The 21,420-nt window shown below is 47.7% G+C and overlaps 1 protein-coding gene across 11 annotated transcripts in view; it reads right to left on the bottom strand.

Annotated features, from left to right (window-relative positions):
* dlg3 (discs, large homolog 3 (Drosophila)) overlaps nucleotides 1-21,420 on the bottom strand; it is a 758,334-nt gene that overhangs the window by 88,497 nt on the left and 648,417 nt on the right. The window contains exon 1 of one of the 11 annotated variants that reach the window (XM_038776242.1): nucleotides 8,140-8,203. The exons of 8 other annotated variants lie outside the window; for them this stretch is intronic. The gene's annotated coding sequence lies outside the window, so the exon portion shown is untranslated. Of the gene's footprint in view, nucleotides 1-7,356; nucleotides 7,537-8,139; nucleotides 8,204-21,420 lie in introns of those variants that run through there. 2 more of the 11 variants (XM_038776240.1, XM_038776241.1) reach the window with 2 other exon arrangements.

Genomic DNA, 21,420 nt, shown 5'->3' with positions numbered 1-21,420 from the left:
AGTCTTCACGCCAGAAGCGGCGGTAGAGAGCAGGTCATGCGCCCGGCACATACACTGAAGTCACTTGCTTTCCACACAAATTCACAGAGGAGAGATTCCTCCATTTAGTAGCTGTCAGCAAGCAAGCAGCAGGACTGTGAAGAACTGAAGTTGGATTGTTTTGTAATAAGGAAGAGAGGGCCAGAGACAGGCCAGAATCTCACAACTGAATCTGCTGGAGAGAGCAATCACGTGAGCCTCTAATGCAAAATTATGTTTTGTAGCAAGTGAGTCACCCCTCTCCCACAGACCACTCCTTCCCAAGATGTCTCTTGTCATGTAGGATCACCATCAGACCAGGCCGTGCCACCGTGGTACCGTGTCCCCAGCCAGCACCACTCTGGGGAAGACACTAATTTCTTGTCACTGCTGTCATCTGCACCCTCCACCATCGCTGAGACTATCACCTCAGTGAGGCATTTCAATGACAAGGCTCCTGGGTCACCTTCTGGTGCGCATTTCACAAATGCAACATCACATCAGGTGGCGGTATGGACTTCTGAGGGAACGGGTGTTAGCAGGGCTGCAGGGATCCCAGTCCGGACAGGTATCATGCTTCTGGAAGGTATGATCTCACCACTGGTACAGATAAGAAACAGGGACCGAATTAACAGGAGGGGGTGTCAGCAACTTTCCAGCACCTGCAGGTGCAGTTGGAGGAGTCTAACTGCTTTCAGATGCAGGAGATTGTGCCAACAATGGGTAGTACACAGGCCAACACTGAACGGGTGGCATCCACGGTGGAAGTCTTGGGTCAAGAAGTCAGAGCCATGGGTCAAGACGTCCAAGGCTTGGGGCACACTGTGCAATTGATGGTGGAGATGATGAACCCAGTCACAGGCGGACATGTCCAGGCCCACATGGACATTATTATGGCGCTCCAGAGCTTGGTTCATTCACAACGCGTCATGACTGAGGGCATTGAGAGCATTGGTTGGGCAGCGACTGACCTTGGCCAGTCACAGAGGGACATGTCAGAGGCGCAGAGGGACATGACTCACTCGCTGAGGAATGTGTCCCAGTCTCCATAGTTGAGGGCATCGAGACGTTGGTTCAAACGGGGGTGGACCTCCAAGACTGACAGCGCCTGGTGATGGTGGAGCCTCTGGAGTTCACTACGGCCTCATCTCCGTCCAATGGAGTAGCCGGGGGACCACTGAGCACCCCAAGGGAGCAGGAGGTTATAGGGCCCATGCCAGTGTTTCCTACAGGGGCGCTGCTGGAACACCCCTGAGCTTTGAATCCTCCCCACCTGACATTGGCGAGTCTGATGGGCAGCAGGCAGAACAGGGTGGCAGATAATCATCTGTGACACCCGAAAGTCGGCCTGACACATTGGTCGGTCCAGGCCCTCCAGAGGACAGCCACCAAAGGCATCTCAGGTCACAGAGTGAGAAATGCAGCAGTTGCCTCCCCGTCTGATGTGCTGTCTGGGGAAACACCTAGAAGCAGTGGTAGGCCATGTAAAATAAGAAAGTTAGACACCAGTTAAGTTGGCATGGGTGCAGCACATAGGTGAGAGTTAGGGGTCAGGGTCCATCAACGTATATAGTCACCATTAAACAGTTTCACCAACTTCTGACCTGCCTTAATTCTTTGTCTGAAGGGTGTTAGGGATTGAAATGATAGGGAGGTAACAGGAACTTGTGTCCAGAAATGGAGGCCAAGATATAGCAGGCAATTTAGGGGTCAAACAGACTGAGGGAAAAGTCTGCCAGCAGCGGAGTCAGAGTGATATTCCGACAGACTGAGTTACTTTGTCGCATTCAGATTTAACCTCGTTAATGATTATCGTGACAATAAGCGATTTTCATAAGCGAATACACAGGATGCTCCTGTTCAGCCAGAATGATCTACACAAGATCTATTGTCATTCGGGACAACCTTGTTTAACCAGCTATCTGCCCATCACAGAGTCTGATTCTTATGTGCCTGTCAATGGAAGGTTAGTTGCATATGAATGGCACAGCACTATTATTTTGCAGACAGGACTAGGAAATCAGACAGCTACGGTAACAATAATAGATTCAAGCCTGGCCACCTCAGGGAAGAACCTTTGTTTGAGGGGGTAGGCAGAACCTAGAGAGAGGGAGAAAAATGCTGTTCTTAAAAGTCACAGGGAGAAGGCTATGGAAATCGACCAGAGAGGTTATGAAAGTTGCCACCAAGGCACGCTTTGGAACAGAATTATGAACAAATGTTCAAATAGGGGCTGGTTTAGCACACTGGGCTAAATCGCTGGCTTTTAAAGCAGACTAAGGCAGGCTAGCAGCACGGTTCAATTTCCGTACCAGCCTCCCCGAACAGGCGCCGGAATGTGGCGACTAGGGGCTTTTCACAGTAACTTCATTGAAGCCTACTCGTGACAATAAGCGATTTTCATTTCATTTTCAAATGTCCCTAACAGAAGAAAAATGGCTTAAAAAATGCAAGTATTGCCGTGGCCTGTCTGTGTACGCGGCACGAGAGCAGCCTATTTTAAAAAAAAATAAAAATTGATGTTTAATAGGAACTACTGTGTTCAGGTTAAGAAACTACATGTAATCTATTAGTGTTAGAGCTGAAGTAAAAGTTGAAATATTGTTTTTTCTTTTTAGTTTGTTTATAAAATAACCAAGCCCTGTTTCTTATATTAATACACCTGGAACAAATTGATCTTTCTGCACAGTATTAAGACTTTAAAAAAGCTCTGACACTGGTCCAGTCTCTTAGCCACTGTTGAGAGCTAACCAGATGAGCTGGGTGTTGAGGTTTCCTGGCTGGTGTGGGGCGGTGGTGTGGGAGGGGGCGGGTGGAAGGGAGGGTTGGAGGTCGACATGGGGCAGGGCCCCCAGGACACTTCGGGTCACCCTCAGAGGTGGCAGTATATGCGATCAGATGTATAAGGCCACCTTGTATGATAGCTTACTCAGTGAGTGATCCATCACCACTCACCATCTACACAAAGCCTCACCATCGCCCCCCCACCCCAAAGATAAATAGGCCCATGACATGGAATGGCCAGTACAAATGCAGGAAATTCCCGGGCAGACAGTGGAATGTGACCCTGAAGGCAAGAGTCAAACTTTGTCCAGCGATGAGGAGCACCAGAGCTCATCTCACAGCGAGTCATTATTATCGTCCATCCCGTCGACAAGAGCCGCTAAGACTGCTTACCTAGGGCTAACACCATGTTTTGATGCTGGTAAGACCATCAGAGGGGGGCTGTGGAGCTGGGGTGGTGGGATGCAATGAAGGGAAGAGGGACAGGGAAGGTGCAGTGAAGGAGGAGGAACAAGGAATGTAGTGAGTGGCTATGGGGAAGGGGGCACCACTTGGAAAGGTGGGCGGGGTCAAATGGAGAAATGGGGCAGGGCTAGGCCTCTTAGTTGGCAAATCGGGAAGTTTGATTAGGTTGTCCTATGTACGCGTTAGGTGGCCTGCCCAGGTCCAACGCCTGGTTCTTCCTGGTCATCACACTCATCTGATGAGACCTGACGCAGCATGTCTCCCCATCTGCTGCGCAATGTTGTGCAGGACACAGCAGGCCAGCACAATATTAGAGACCCTCCTGGGGCTATAATTGGACAGCCCCACCAGAGCAGTCCAAGCAGATGCACCACTCAATGACGCTCCTGGTTACTGCATGGGCATCGTGATAACGGGTCTATTTGTGTCTGTCTAGGACGGGGGTTATTAGCCAAGACCTCAACGGGTAACTATTGTTTCCCAAAAGCCAACGCCTCACCAGAGGGAACACCTCAAGGTGCCGACAAGTGCGGCAGGATGTATACGCCGTGCATGCTGCCTGGGTATCAGACACAGACGTGCATGATGTGCAGCTGGTGGTCACACATCAACTGCACATTCAGGGAGTGGAAGCTCTTTCTATTATTAATAAAGGTGACCCCCTGATGAGCTGGTGCTCGCAGAGGGACATGCATTCCATCACACCCCCTGAACCTGGGACATGGTAGCGAATCCTGCTGCCCGGACATCCTGGTGTGCCTGGTCTAGACTGAAATTTATGTCATTTGCTGCCCAGTCGCTCCATGCTCCTCCCTCTAACCCAGGCAGTCACTTCCCAGCAAGCGCGACAATTTTGAAGACTTTTAAAAGTTTGCTTCTCTTCTCACTCCCCCTCAGCATGCCTAACCAGCCATGATTCCCAGTCCCGTTTGTAAATACTTGCACTAATTCGCACCCGCATGACTTCCGTCCGAGAGGAACGGAGCATCACGGAAGGGCAGAGCATACTGTGTCCAACCTGCTAATCATATTTAAATGCTTGCAAATGCCAATTTTGCAAGCCCCCCACCAGCGTGGGGCGTAAACCCAGAGCTGGTCATTGACTTCAGGAAACGAAGTATCGTACACACCCCTATCTGCATCAATACGCACATCACCAACAATCTGTCCTGGTCCACCCACGTCAATGCTATGACCAAGGAAGCACAACAGCGTCTACACTTCTTCAGGAAACTAAGGAAATTTGTCTGTCTACATTGACTCTTACCAATATTTACAGATGCAGCATAGAAAGCATTCTATCCGACTGCTTCATAGCCTGGTATAGCAACTGCTCAGCCCAAGACCGTAATAAACTACAGAGAGTCAGGAACACAGCTCAGTCCATCACGTGAAACCGTCTCCCATCCACTGACTATGTTTACACCACCCACTGCCTTGGGAAAGTAGGCCGCATAATCAAAGAGCACTTCCACGCGGTCCCACCCCGGTCTTCCAACCTCTTCCATCGGGCAGGAGATAAAAAAGTCTGACAACAAGCACTAACAGGTTCAAAAACAGCCAGCAGAATTTGTCGGTGGGATCCTCCCGTCTGCCGGCAGCCCACCCACGCCCGCGGGTTTCCCAACGGCGTGAGTTGGCCACAATGGGAAACCCCATTGGCCGGCTGTGGGAACGGAAAATCCCGGCTGCCTGCCGGGGTGTGCCGTGCTGGAAAGCGCAGCTGGCGGACTGGAGAATCTCGCCCAGCTTCTTCCCCGCTGTTACCAGACTTCGGAATGACCCTCTTATGGACTGAATTGATCTCTTCACACACCTTCTCTACTGAGTAGTAATACACTCTGTATGCTTCAACTGATGCCTGTGTCTCTGTATTTATGTATGTCCCATGTTTTTCATGTTTGGAACGATCTCTGAATTGTATGCCGAACAATACTTTTCACTGTATCTCAGATGACGGAGCAGTGCTCCGAAAGCTAGTGATTCGAAACAAACCTATTGGACTTTAACCTGGTGTTGTAAGACTTCTTACTGTGCTCACCCCAGTCTAACGCCGGCAACTCCACATTAAAGAAAGAAAGCAAAGTAGAGAAGTTAAGACACCCCTTAAAACCTATCTCTTTGTCCAAGATTTAGTCACCGGACTTAATATCGCCTTTAATGGCACGTTTTGTTTTATAAGGCTCAACTGAAGTACCTTGGGGGCATTTATTATAATACAATAAATACAAATTGTTATAAGAAAGCATTGTGGGCTCATTAGCTGGTATTATTACATGAATATTGTTGTAATATTAAACAATGTGAATTAGATTACAACTATTCTCTGTATGTTCACTTGCTGGGAGGCAATGACCTTGACTTTGTCTCATCTTTCCAATGATTTTGAAGGTGGACAGGGGAAAACATTTGTTGAGTAGCATTTGGGGGCATGTGCAGAAGATCCCAATATCCAGCAGTGCTGGTTTAGCACAGGGCTAAATCGCTGGCTTTGAAAGCAGACCAAGGCAGGCCAGCAGCACGGTTCAATTCCCGTACCAGCCACCCCGAACAGGTGCCGGAATGTGGCGACTAAGGGCTTTTCACAGTAACTTAATTTGAAGCCTACTTGTGACAATAAGCAATTTTCATTTCATTTAATTTTGGTTCACAAGGAGATTTTGGTTACACACCTGGATTACACGACCATATGAGTATTTTTGGGCACAGCCCTAAATATAAGACACCATTCTCAGTAGCAACTAGCACCACTTTACCCAATAGCTACAGAAAGACTTGAATTTGTGAGGGAGTAGCTGGGTTTTAAAGGTTTTGAAATACCTGATAGCATAATCACGTGTTTTAACAGTTCGCAGATCAACGGCACAGTAAAGTAAAGCATTATAACAAAATATTACAGAATATTGTAACATGAGGGCTTAACTGAGATCCTCAATTGTGGTTAAACAATCAATTTCTTCTTTGTACATTTAAAACTGGATACAGGACTTTTAGATCACTTCTGGAAGAAATACAGAATGAAGTACAAATGGGCTCAGGACTATCTGAAGATAAAAATCTAGGCCCTGAAATCACACCTAGGGAGAAAACATGCAAAATATTTTCATACGAAATTCCTTTTTCCACGATTTCAGCAATGGTGTTTAAGCCATTTAAAATACATTCAACAATACTGCTAAAAAAAACGAGGATACTTTAAGGTGTGACGTTAAGCATTTGTAAACTGGCATACTATTGTCTACTCACTATTCTAGTTTTTAATAATGAACTATTCTCACACTGACTAGACCATAATCATAAGTAAACAATTAGTCATAATTCCATGATCAGGAGTAAATCAACATGGCGAGAAACTGGCAACATGTAAACCGCAGTGCACACATATCGTGTCTACCAGAGATGTACCTCTTCAGTGACCACCCACCTATCCACTCAGCGTCACTTTTCTCTGGCAAAACGACAGTAATTATTTTCTGTGGAGGTTATTGGGGACTTATTATGTTCACACCAGATGGCACAGCATGAGCACAGGTAGGTAAGTGCTGTTCTCATTCACCAACAACACTGCACTTAGCCAGGTATACTGGGAGCACACGAGAGCCCTGGGCCACTCTCCCTCCCCTGCTGCACTTTGCTCTGAACCCCTGCCATCAATCAGACACACACGGTGGAGAAAGGTTATCCGACTGGAGGCTCGTGCTCCCACCGCGCGTGGACAAACACGGCCACACTGGCCCCGGGGAGCGGAGTTACGAACGAAATTTAGGAAGTTTGACTAAAAATCGGATGAAAAATTCAAAACGATTTACGGTTCAATGAAGCCATTCATTGAAGGCTGTGGTCAGACGTTACGTGTTCGCATCGAGAGACCATATAATAATTTGGGAGTAAACGGCACGTCGCCGAGTGGTGATATGTCAAGTCTGAGTATCACCGATACCTCTTAATGTGTCTGGTGCTGTTCCAAGTCCCTTTCTTGGAGGTAAATCCGTAAAACAAAGGCCCCACCAGCTGCTGCAGGATTACTATGTCTGAAGAAAGGGATCCTCACTGCACCTCCCCCACAGCAATAATGCAAAAAGTACCCACCTTTTACAGTGTCATCAACGCTGCAGTTATTGGGGAACTGCTTGCAAGTTTGAATTGCAATGATACAGCAGCATGGGATAATGAAGAGACTCCCACATCCACGCACACATCAGCCCAGATTGGGCTCCTCAGGTTCTGCGATCACTTCCTCTTCCCTCCCTCCCCCTCCCTTACCCGCCTGCAGGCTGGTGGAATTTGAGCTGCTCACAGAAGGATAAAAGCTCGCTGTTTGCGACTTTGCACTGGCTCAGCTTTGACCTGCCCTTCCTGAGCCTGCAGTGACGCAAACGCTTCTCAGAAGAGAGTTTAAAGACTTCGCCTGATCACAGCAACAAAACTGTGCAGCCCTTGCTCAGATACAGGCAAGAAGCTCAGCTGTTCGGTTTCTGCCCTCTGAGAGTGATCGGTTTGGAAGTGAAGCAGTTTCTCTACGTAGTCTTCCTGACTCGTTAAAATCCGCTTCAAGGTGTGTGGGTTTGTTTTTTTATTCCTTTCCCAAAGTTACAAAGCCAAGGCGCGGATTGACAGGGTAAAGCCGTAATCCAGCTCCTTGCTTGCTTCAAAAAAAATCAAATCCAATCCAATTCATGGTCCCCACAAGGGAAACATAGACGATCCAAACTGACAAGAGCAGGCATTGCACCTGATCTTGGGGCTTGATCATGAGGCCCAGAAGTGAAAGGGTTTCTTTTTTGCAAAAATATACTTTATTCGTAAAATATTTTAAAGAGACGTTACAAAACATTTCAGACTGTCATAACAAGAAAGTGCAATGATATTCACGTTTTCTCCAGAGATCAGGATGCACTCTTTGAGTCGCTTCAATTCAGTAGGTGAAGTGAACAAGGCGGAGGTCACAAAAGTCAATCATTAACCTTGCTGTTTGGTACGGTCTAAACCGGTTTATGAAAATGAAAGAGTGAAACACAACCTAGTTTGATGCAACCAGCCAATGGAGTGCATGCCATGTGTTTTTAAAATATATTATTAAGTAGCTCCTCCTCGCTCAGCATGAGTCAGTCTCTGTCTCCCTCTGTCTCATAGCGAACACAGTTAATTCTCTGTGACCACACATCAAATTGATGCACACAATTTAAATGTTCTGGTGGATCCCTCTTTCTTGTGTCCGATGAACACAAAGGAATATGCCCATCTAATAGAAGTGCATAATTGTGATGTGAAGCACACACCGCTCTATTCCCATAAATAAAAGCAAATTACTGTAGATGCTGGGATCTGAAACCAAAGAGAAAATGCTGGAAAATCTCAGCAGGTCTGGCAGCATCTGTAGGGAGAGAAAAGAGCTAACGTTTAGAGTCCAGGTGACCCTTTGTCAAAGCTAAAAGACAGAAAGTGGGAAATATTTATACTGTGGAGTACGGTAGCACAAGTGGCTAGCACTGTGGCTTCACAGTGCCAGGGTCCCAGGTTCGATTCCCTGCTGGGTCGCTGTGCTGAGTCTGCACGTTCTCCGTTTTGTGTGGGGATGCTCCGGTTTCCTCCCACGGACCAAAGACGTGCAGGTTAGGTGAATTGGCCATGCTAAATTGCCCTTTGTGTCCAAAAAGGCTAGGAGGGGTAATTTGGTTATGGGGATAGGGTGGAAGTGAGGGCTTAAGTGGGTCGATGCAGACTTGATGGCCGAATGGCCTCCTTCTGCACTGTATGTTCTATGCATCTATGGAGTGAGAATGAAAGATGAGTCAGAAATTCAGGGAAACGGGGTGCTAATAGCCGCAGAAACCAAGGGGAAAGAGTGCTAATGGCAGACCCCAGAGAGAACAAAAGGTGTGAAAGGCCAAACAGCAGAGAAACTAACATCAGAAGGTAAATAGACTGCTCTATTCCCAGGTGGCTCTTGCAAATTATTTTGAGAACACTCTATTCCCAGATGGCTCTTGCAAATTATTTTGGTAAAGGCAAATCCTCAAAATGTTTAGGGCGCAATCTAATGGGATAAGCACTAAGTGCGGTAGCAAGTGAGACTTGCTGTGTGCTTCCCGACGGCCAACTCATTGTGACTGCGACCAGTATCTAACGTCACTTAGGGCTGGTAATGATGCTCCACGGGCTTCACACCAGAAATAGGCATCCTGCCAGCTGACTCACCTGGACTGCGCACGGTAGCTCCCCACCACCAAGCAGCTCTTAAACCATTCCCTCTGAGCAAAGCCCAGACAGCATGCAGCCATGGCACTGTGCAGATGATGCTGTTTCAGTGATGCTGACCTCGCCAGACTGCTAGACATGGTGGAGTTGCGACAGGACACCCTGTTTCCCCAAGGAGGTCGGAGGGTCAGCCTGGGAGGCAGTGCGGCGGCTGTCAGCTTGGGGAGTGTCATAGGGAGGACCGCCATTAGAAGCTCAGCAACCTCCTCTGGGCCATAAGGGGAAGTTGGCATCGGATTGCCCAAGTTGAGCTGGTAGTTAGCACCCCTAACCCCAGCACAATACCGTGCCCCAACACATTCTGGAACGCACCAGAACAACCCATCCATGCCTAGCCCTGCTGCCAACGTCTGTCTCCTGCCATAGCCCCGCGATGCATGAAGCGTGCGGCTCATGATACCCTAGTTGTGTCCCCACAGGAGAAGTTGGCACACAATAGGCAGGAAATGGGCGGCGGGGTGCAGGACATCAGAATTCTCATTCCCCCATGAGGAATTGGTCCTGGAAGTCGCAGGGGTGACCAAGTACAGAGTGGTCACTGACATTGGGGCTGACCTGTGCTGCAGAGGTGAGGATCCACTGGCCCCCTCACGTGCTGGCCCATCTAAGGTACATCCCCCCCCCCACAGCCTTCTAAGAGATCACATTGGAAGATATTCCGAGAATTCCAAGAGGAATTCAATGAGGTGCAGCTGTCATATTCACCTTCCACCCGCATAGAGACACACCTCAGTGGGTGAAATTAGTGGACAGGCTTCTGGGGTACAATGGGTCCATAGCCAATTGGAGGAGTCCCAAAGGCTACAGGTGCAGGACATGGCACCAGCAATGCATGGCACTGACTAGGGTGGTAACCGCAGTGAAGAGCCTGCAGCACTACGGCAGCATCATGGGTGGTGGTGTACAAGACATGGCTGAGCGCTTCGACAGCATTTACCAGTCGCTGGGGGACGTGTCCCAGGCACAAGTGGACCTTGCCAAGGTGCGGCGGAGCATATCCCAGTCTCAGGGGGGCATTGCCAAGGCACTCCAGAGCGTGTCCTAGTCACTGAGGAGCATCGCTGAGGGCATTGACACCATGTTGCAAACAATGGGCAAAGCCAGATGACACAGGGGCCTCTGGGTGCTTACTCCAGCTGCCTCTCTGCTCCAGGGTGGCCCCCAGGGCCCGTGGGACCGTCTGGGAGGAGGAACCACCAGAGGCCGACACGTAGCCTTCTAAAAGGCAGATAACGGCGGTCTCCAGATCTCCCAAGCTCCCCCTCCTTACCCTGGAGCTTCTCAAAAGTTAGCGGGCGAACATGGTGGCATGGCGAGGCATGTGCCACCGACAAGTCGGCTGGATCCCTCCGGTCCCAGGCCCTCCAGAGGATGCACACGAGAGACATAAAAGGCCACAGGGCACGGAAAGCAGCAGGCTATCTCCACGGTGATGCACATGCTGGGGAAACACCTGGACGTAGCGGCAGAGCACGGAGGGCTAAGAAGATAGAGGATCACAGAGGGCATGGGGGGAGGGGGGTGGGCACCATCGATAGCTAGGGAAAGTTAGGATTTTGACTGTACACCATTAAAATGCGTTCCATTAAGACATGTGAAACCTCTGTCATGTTATTCCGAACAGCGGCGGGGTCCACAATACCATCCATAATCTGAAATCTGTGAGGAATTAGAGAGGGTGAGAGCCCGACAATAAATTCTGGCTTTCACCCTGAGATCCTCAAGTCCCTCAAGCCTCCGCCCCCCCCCCCCCCCCCCCCCCCCCCCACCCTTCTATTTCCCACCTTCTCTCAGAGTTCCATCCAATGAGCTGGTTGCGCTGGGGGGACCCACCCTGCACAGGCATCCTGGCCACAACAGGGCCCCATGGACCTGGACCCTGGCTGGGAACATAAGTTGGACCAAGCTCAGGTACCGAGGGTCCACACACTCAACCTCTGGTCGTGGGGAAATCCCCCGTGCTGAGGCCCATCCCTAGGGTATTTAAATGTTGGCTGCTTCCTCTGTGGTGTTGATGCCTCCAGTGTTCAGGAAAACATCCAGGTCTCACAGTTTGATTGGGATGCTAGGTAGAACTTGCCTGCAACATGGCACATCTACCTATGAGAATCCACTTGAGGCCAGTGAAGTACTTGTGTAAACAACAATGCCTAACCCTATTAGCAATCGTCTTCAGCTGTACAGACAGAGACCGCCATGGTCAGGGGCAGTTAAAGTGACCTACATCATATTACCCTATTATTGGGCAGCACGGTAGCACACGTGGCTAGCACTGTGGCTTCACAGCACCAGGGTCCCAGGTTCGATTCCCCGCTGGGTCACTGTCTGTGTGGAGTCTGCACGTTCTCCCCGTGTCTGCGTGGGTTGCCTCCGGGTGCTCCGGTTTTCTTCCACAGTCCAAAAACGTCCAGGTTAGGTGGACTGACCATGCTAAATTGCCCTTAGAGTCCAAAAAGGTTAGGAGGGATTCTTGGGTTATGGGGATAGAGTGGAAGTGAGGGATTAAGTGAGTCGGTGCAGACTTGATGGGCCGAATGGCCTCCTTCTGCACTGTATGTTCTATGTATCTATGTACCACGGACAGAGTTCTGGTCCTGGGAGTGTTTGGTGGGATGGACAGGCAGCAGCTGAAGCTGCCCCTGTGATGGGTGTGCACAATCTGGAGGGGGGGGGGGGGGGGGGAGGAGATGGCCTGTTAGACCCGTAGGCGTTATGCCACTCGCCCCCCGCCAAAGGGCACCCCCCCCCCCCCTAAAGCTCATAAGAACATAAGAACTAGGAGCAAGAGTAGGCCATCTGGCCCCTCGAGACTGCTCCGCCATTCAATGAGATCATGGCTGATCTTTTGTGGACTCAGCTCCACTTTCCGGCCCGAACACCATAACCCTTAATCACTTTATTCTTCAAAATACTATCTATCTTTATCTTAAAAACATTTAATGAAGGAGCATCTACTGCTTCACTGGGCAAGGAATTCCATAGATTCACAACCCTTTGGGTGAAGATGTTCCTCCTAAACACAGTCCTAAATCTACTTCCCCTTATTTTGAGGCTATGCCCCCTAGTTCTGCTTTCACCCACCAGTGGAAACAACCTGCCCGCATCTATCCTATCTATTCCCTTCATAATGTTATATGTTTCTATAAGATATATAACATATATATATAACATATATCTCATCGTTCTAAATTCCAACGAGTACAGGCCCAGTCTACTCAACCTCTCCTCGTAATCCAACCCCTTCAGCTCTGGGATTAACCTAGTGAATCTCCTCTGCACACCCTCCAGTGCTAGTACATCCTTTCTCAAGTAAGGAGACCAAAACTGATCACAATACTCCAGGTGTGGCCTCACTAACACTTATACAATTGCAACATAACCTCCCTAGTCTTAAACTCCATCCCTCCAGCAATGAAGGACAAAATTCCATTTGCCTTCTTAATCACCTGTTGCACCTGTAAACCAACTTTTTGCGACTCATGCACTAGCACACCCAGGTCTCTCTGCACAGCAGCATGTTTTAATATTTTATCATTTAAATAATAATCCCGTTTGCTGTTATTCCTACCAAAATGGATAACCTCACATTTGTCAACATTGTATTCCATCTGCCAGACCCTAGCCCATTCACTTAACCTATCCAAATCCCTCTGCAGACTTCCAGTATCCTCTGCACTTTTCACTTTACCACCCATCTTAGTGTCATCTGCAAACTTCGACACATTGCCCTTGGTCCCCAACTCCAAATCATCTATGTAAATTGTGAACAATTGTGGGCCCAACACGGATCCCTGAGGGACACGACTAGCTACTGATTGCCAACCAGAGAAACATCCATTAATCCCCACTCTTTGCTTTCTATTAATTAACCAATCCTCTATCCATCCTACTACTTTACCCTTAATGCCATGCATCTTTATCTTATGCAGCAACCTTTTGTGTGGCACCTTGTCAAAGGCTTTCTGGAAATCCAGATATACCACATCCATTGGCTCCCCATTATCTACAGCACTAGTAATGTCCTCAAAAAATTCCACTAAATTAGTTAGGCACAACCTGCCCTTTATGAACCCATGCTGCATCTGCCCAATGGGACAATTTCTATCCAGATGCCTCGCTATTTCTTCCTTGATGATAGATTCCAGCATCTTCCCTACTACCGAAGTTAAGCTCATTGGCCTATAATTACCCGCTCTCTGCCTATCTCCTTTTTTAAACAGTGGTGTCACGTTTGCTAATTTCCAATCCGCCGGGACCACCCCAGAGTCGAGTGAATTTTGGTAAATTATCACTAGTGCATTTGCAATTTCCCCAGCCATCTCTTTTAGCACTCTGGGATGCACTCCATCAGGGCCAGGAGACATTAGCCCCATTAGCTTGCCCATCACCACCTCCTTAGTGATAACAATCCTCTCAGGTCCTCACCTGTCATAGCCTAATTTCTATCAGTCACTGGCATGTTATTTGTGTCTTCCACTGTGAAGACCGACCCAAAAAACCTATTCAGTTCCTCAGCCATTTCCTCATTTCCCATTATTAAAACTCACTTCTCATCCTCTAAATGACCAATATTTACCTTACCCACTCCTTTTTGTTTTATATATTTGTAGAAACTTTTACTATCTGTTTTTATATTCTGAGCAAGTTTACTCTCATAATCTATCTTACTCTTATTTATAGCTTTTTTAGTAGCTTTCTGTTGTCCCCTAAAGATTTCCCAGTCATCTAGTCACCCACTAATCTTTGCCACTTTGTATGCTTTTTCCTTCAATTTGATATTCTCCCTTATTTCCTTAGATATCCACAGTCGATTTTCCCTCTTTCTACCGTCCTTCCTTTTTGTTGGTATAAACCTTTGCTGAGCACTGTGAAAAATCGCTTGGAAGGTTCTCCACTGTTCTCCAACTGTTCCACCATAAAGTCTTTGCTCCCAGTCTATCTTAGCTAGTTCTTCTCTCATCCCATAATCTCATTTGTTTAAGCACAAAACACGAGTATTTGATTTTACCTTCTCACCCTCCATCTGTATTTAAATTCCACCATATTGTGATCGCTCCTTCCGAGAGGATCCCTAACTATGAGATCATGAATCAATCCTGTCTCATTACACGGGACAAGATCTAGGACCGCTTGTTCCCTCGTAGGTTCCATTACATACTGTTCTTGGAAACTATCGCGGATACATTCTATAAACTCCTCCTCAAGGCTGCCTTGACCGAGCTGGTTAAACCAATCGACATGTAGATTAAAATCCCCCATGCTAACTGCTGTACCATTTCTACATGCATCAGTTATTTCTTTGTTTATTGCCTGCCCCACCATAATGTTATTATTTGGTGGCCTGTAGACTACTCCTATCAGTGACTTTTTCACCTTACTATTCCTGATTTCCACCCAAATGGATTCAACCTTATCCTCCATAGCACCGATGTCATCCTTACTATTGCCCGGATGTCATCCTTAAGTAACAGAGCTACACCACCTCCCTTACCATCCACTCTGTCCTTCCGAATAGTTTGATACCCTCGGATATTTAACTCCCAGTCGTAACCATCCTTTAACCATGTTTCAGTAATGGCCACTAAATCAGTCAGTCACGATGATTTGCATCATCAACTCAGTTACCTTATTCCGAATACTACGAGCATTCAGGTAAAGTACACTTATGTTGGCTTTTTCACCTCTGTTTTGAATCTTAACACCTCGATCAGTAACCTCTCCTAAGTTATATTTCCTCTTAACTTTTCTCCTAACTTTCCTTGTCGTTGAACCCATATCTTCATGTAACAACCTCCCGCGTCGCTTACTACAATGTTTTTACTTCCCGTTTTATTCCTTTTAGTATTACTGGGCCTATTCACTGAGCTCCCCTGAATCACTGTACCTTGTACTGTCGCCCTTTTTGATTTTTGACTATGGCTTCTCTGCCTTACACTTTCCCCCTTACTTCCTTCCAACTTCCTGCATCGGTTCCCATCCCCTTGCCACATTAGCTTAAACCCACCCCAACAGCTCTAGCAAACACCCCCCCCTAGGACATCGGTTCCAGTCCTGCCCAGGTGTAGACCGTCCGGTTTGTATTGTTCCCACCTCCTCCAGAACCGGTTCCAATGTCCCAGGAATTTGAATCCCTCCCTCTTGCACCATCTCTCGAGTCACGCATTCATCCTATCTATCCTGACATTCCTACTCTGACTAGCTCGTGGCACTGGTAGCAATCCTGAGATTACTACCTTTGAGGTCCTACTTTTTAGTTTAACACCTAACACCCTGAATTCAGCTTGTAGGAACTCGTCCCGGTTTTTACCGATATCGTTGATGCCTATGTGCACCATGACAACTGGCTGTTCACCCGCCCCCCCCCCCCCCCCCCCCCCCCAAGAATGTCCTGCAGCCGCTCTGAGACATCCTTGACCCTTGCAGCAGGGAGGCAACATACCATCCTGGAGTCTCGATTTTGTCCGCAGAACCGCCTGTATATTCCCCTTATGATTGAATCCCCTATCACTATAGCCCTGCCATTCTTTTTCCTGCCCTGCTGCGCAGCTGAGCAAGCCACGGTGCGATGAACCTTGCTGCTGCTGACTTCCCCTGGTGAGCCATTTCCCTCAACAGTATCCAAAGCGGTATATCGTTTTATAGGGAGATGACCGCAGGGGACACCTGCACTGCCTTCCTACTCTTGCTCTGTCTTTTGGTCACCCATTTTCTATCTCCCTCAGTAACTTTAACCTGCGGTGTGACCAACTCGCTAAACGTGCTATCCACGATGTCCTCAGCATCGCGGATGCTCCAAAGTGAGTCCATTTGCAGCTCCAGAGCCGTCAAGCGGTCTAACAGGAGCTGCAACTGAACACACTTCTTGCACGTGAAGGAGCCAGGGACAGTGGATGTATCCCTAAGCTCCCACATTGCACACGAGGAGCATGACGTGGGTCTGGGATCTTAAAACTTAGGTAAACTTATACAACTACAATTACAAAAAATGAAAGAAAAAATAAATAAATCAAACAATGAAAAGAAAAACTACTTACCAGTCACTTACCAGGGATGAAAAGCACCTCCTCCCCACCCAGCTTCGAATTCCCACCTAGCTTCAAATTCCCAAACTCACTGTTGGTTGTGCCTCACTCTGGCTGTGTCTTCTCTGGCTCACTGGGAGAACTCACCCAGGGTCTCAGATGCTCCCTGATTCTCTCCCTTTCCTGATTACCTCGCTGCACCAAATTACCAAGTTCCAAATTCCCACTCTGGATGTGTCTCACTCCAGCTGTGTCTCCTCGACTTGTGCATAATGCCTTTGACAAAGTGTCTTCCAGACCCAAAACTTTAGCTTCCTTCTCTCTCCACAGATATTGTCAGGCCTGCTGTGATTGTCCAGCATTTACTGTTTTTGAATGCATGGAGTATTGTAAATAAGGTGCAGGTGCAGATAGCCACGTGGGAATATGCTATTGTGACAATAACAGAGACTTGGCTCAGAGGAGGACAGGACTGGGTAAAACATATCCCTCGATACAAGGTGTTCAAGAAAGGTGGGGAAGGAAAGAAAGTTGTGGCAATATTGATTAAAGAGAACATTTCAGTGCTGGAGAGAACGCCCTTGAGGAGTGGTATAGAGTCTATTTGTTTAGAGCTAAGAAATAATTGCAGTCCTATGTAGGCCATCAACTAATGGGACAGTTATAGAGGAATGTATTTTCAAGGAAATTACAGAAATGCAAAAACTAAAGAGTTAAAATGGGCGACTTTAATTTTCCTAATATGAAACCGGATTGCAATAGTGTAAATAGCAGAGAAGAGGCAGAGTTCCTAGAGTTTCCTCCGGAGAATTTTCCAGATCACTTTGTTCCAGCCCAATGAGGAAGGAGGCATTGCTGGATTTGATTCCAGGGTTCATGGTTGGTCAAGTGGATCGAGTGTCAGTCAGGGAATATTTAAAGGACAGTGATCATAGTATCATAAGATTTAGTCGTGGAAAGGGAGAAGCAACAATAATTAATTGGGGTGCGACTGAATAATGGGCTGCCTTTAAAGAGGAGATGGTTTGGGTCTACAAATGGAAAAGGTAGGCAACAAAATCAGAGCTCCCTGGATGACAGAAGAGATAAAAGCAAGATCAAGTACTGTGGAAACCCTCATAATATTTTTCTTTAAATATTTTTATTCTCCTCCTTTTTCATTTTCATCCAAATTTACACCCACCAACACCCATTAACGGTAACAAATACAATGTCAATATCCTGGCCAACAATTCCTTCCACCAACCCCCAAACAACCCTCAACATATAAAATACAAACATTAAAGAAAATGAATCAGGAATCCACCATCCACCCATACATAGTCATCACTGACATACACAGTCCAACACTGCACCGCCCCCCTCACACCCCAAACCCTCCCTAATGTTTCATGTCATTCAATTCTTGAAAGTGCATAATAAACAAAGCCCATGAATTGTAGAATCCTTCCATCCTTCCCCTCACTCAAACTTCACGTTCTCAAGTGTTAAAAACTCCAACAGATCAACCCCCCCGCCACGCCAGGGTACAGGGTGGAGGAACTGACCTTCGGGCGATCAGCGAGACGAAGGCTAAAACATCTGCCTTCGCACCCGCTTCCAACCCTGGCCGATCCGATACCCTGAATATGGCCTCCAGAGGACCCAGCTCAAGTCTCACGTGTACCACCTTCAAAATTAGCCTGAAAATCTCCCTCCAATACCCTTCCAGCTTTGGACAGGACCAAAACATATTAACATGGTTTGCGGTGTTCCCCCCCCCCACCCCCTGCAACATTCACAAACATCCTCTACCCCCTCAAAGAGTATTCTCATCCTCGCCTTTGTGAGGTGCATCCTATAAACCACGTTCAGCTGTATCAGCCCCAACCTTGTGCATGAAGTTGAGGCATTCACTCTCCGGCCACCTCACACCACAACCCCTCCTCCATGCCCTCTCCCAACTCTTCCTCCCACATTGTCTTAATACCCTCCTGCCTTCTCTTCTCCCAGAATTGCCCCATAAATCGCTGACACCACCCCCTTCTCCATCCCCCCTGTCGTCAGCAACTCCTCCAACAATGTCGAGGAAAACACCACCGGAAAGCTCTGTATCCCCTTCTTAGCGAATGTTACCACAATGCTACCGTGCTGCCCATTGCTATGGGGCAGCTAGATTTCTAGTTGTCACGGTGCTGTTCGACATTTCCACTGGGGATATGGATAATCCATCCCTCCATAAAATCTACCCCCCAAATTTTGTGGATCTTCAGTTCAAACAACTTTAGCTCTGTTGCTGATACTAGAGTCAAATCCAAGGGGCATTATTGTTCAGGCGTATTTGTCTTCCCCTTGTACTTTCTTGACATATGGGTGGGATGAATGAACTGTTCACGTGCTGCCATTCCTAGGCAACTTTAATATAAAAATCTTTAAACCTCAGAAATTGTTTCAAAGACAGACCATTTATTTAACTGAATATCTACTTTCAAAATAATGTGAGATTGATTAAATTAAACAAGCCCATTCTCAATAAACAATGGGCTAAAACTGAATGAGGCCTGTTAGCAGATATGGGGATCAGGATGTTGATTACCTCAGGTGGAGCTAATCAAGGTGATGGTAGCACGCAAACTTCATGCTCCTTTTCCACGATTGTGGTGTGAATCCCAAAGCTAACTATGCTGCTGAGTGGCTGCATGCTCAGTAGGTGGCCCAGGTTTGTGCAAGACTAGCACCAATTAAAGCTAGCGTGCACCTCTTAAAAGGAGGAAGGGCATTCTGTCTACAGCAGGTGCCCGAAGCCGATGGGAGAGAGGCCGCTGCATAGGACACCAGAGCGATGGAGCAGCAGGTCAGAGTCAGGGCTCACAGATTTTCAGACACAACTCTTGAGACCTTAGTACAGGAAGTAGAAAGGAGGCAAGAGTTGATCTTTCCAAAAGACCGTCCAGACAATTACTTGGAAATAAATCGGAGCAGACCGGCACAGAGGTCAATGCCAGGAGTCTGGCCCCAAGGACCTGGATATAGTGCTGGAAAGAAGGTCAATGACTTCATACAAGTCATCAAGTGAATGCATCTTCAATTGCTGTCTCCAATCAAATGCATGATAACCTCTCAGGCTGCTCAATGCACCACACCCCCATCATTTACCCATCAACAATCTCGATCAGTAAGGACTCATGTCTAACTTCCATAAACTCCACCAAACCTTCACAAACTTACCACAGCTGCAAGCCTCACACCCACATTACACATGTTCCACATACTTCCACCTACAGGCATATCATCCAAACATATTGCACCACACTCACTGGCACGTTTCCCTCTCTTTTGCAGGAAAAGGCAACATGTAACAGGAGGCAGCAGTGAAGAACTGGCAGGGCACAGGCACAACTGCGTGTCCTCACTGTATTACTTTTTTAAAATAAATTTGGAATACCCAATTCATTTTTCCAATTAAGCGGCAATTTAGTGTGGCCAATCAACCTACCCTGCACATTTTTTGGGTTGTGGGGGCGAAACCCATACAAGCACAGGGAGAATGTTCAAACTCCACACGGACAGTGACCCAGAGCCGGGATCGAAATTGGGACCTCAGTGCCATGAGGCAGCAATGCTAACCACTGTGCCATGCAGGCTCAGACCTTTGCCTTCATGGCTGTGGGTACCAGTGCACAAAGGGGTTTTGCATCTTTTTTCAGCAATATGCAGATATATGCTTCAACAGATTTCTAAGATTGGCCGAGGCACTTCCCTGAGGGAGTGACAGTGGATCGGTGGTGCATGAACCCGCTCTTGCAAGATGACAGTAAATTCATGCTCCCACACTTGCAGTGCCCTTGTTGTTGCCTGCCAGCCAACCAGCTCAGACTGCTGCTCGAGGGTGCCTTGCAGTCTCCTCAAATGAAAGCCAGGAAGGTGAAAGAAAGACAATCACTACGGGAAAGCTCAAGAATGAATAACTGAGTATTGTTTGTATTATTGGAAGTGGCATTAGGTAAAGGTGAGAGTGACTGCACTTAACATCAAGGCAGCATTTGATTGAGTACGGCATCAAGGAGCCCTTGCTAAACTGAAGTCAATGGGAATCAGGGGGAAAACCCTCCATTGGTTCGAGTCATATCTGGCACAAAGAAAGATGGTTGTGATTGTTGGAGGTCAGTGACCTCGGTCCTGGGACATCACTGCAGGAGTTCCTCAGGGTAGTGTCCGAGGCTCAACCATCTTCAGCTGCTTCATCAATGACCTACCTTTCAACATAAGGTCAGATGTGTGATGTTCGCTGATGATTGCATAACGTTCAGCACCATTCACGACTCCTCAGACACTGAAGCAGTCCACGTGCAAATGCAGCAAGACCTGAACAATATCCAGGCTTGGGTTGACAAGTAGCAAGTAACATGTGTGCCACACATGTGCCAGGGAATGACCGTCTCCAATAAGAGAGAATCTAACGGAGAGGGCAGCACGGTAGCATAGTGGTTAGCACAATTGCTTCACAGCTCCAGGGTCCCAGGTTCGATTCCTGGCTTGGGCCACTGTCTGTGCGGAGTCTGCATATTCTCCCTGTGTGTGCGTGGGTTTCCTCCGGGTGCTCCGGTTTCCTCCCAAAGTCCAAAGATGTGCAGGTTAGGTGGATTGGCCATGATAAATTGCCCTTAGTGTCCAAAATTGCCCTTAGTGTTGGTGGGGTTACTGGGTTATGGGGATAGGGTGGAGGTGTGTGTTTGGGTGGGGTACTCTTTCCAATAGCCGATGCAGACTCGATGGGCCAGGTGGCCTCCTTCTGCACTGTAAATTCGATGATTCTAACCATCACCCTTGACTTTCAATGGCATTGCCATCACTGAATCCCCCCACTATCAATATCAGGTTACCATTGACCAGA

This window comes from Scyliorhinus canicula, chromosome 17, assembly GCF_902713615.1.
Source record: "Scyliorhinus canicula chromosome 17, sScyCan1.1, whole genome shotgun sequence".
Lineage (NCBI taxonomy): Eukaryota > Metazoa > Chordata > Chondrichthyes > Carcharhiniformes > Scyliorhinidae > Scyliorhinus > Scyliorhinus canicula.
This window is presented reverse-complemented; position numbering and strand designations above follow the sequence as displayed.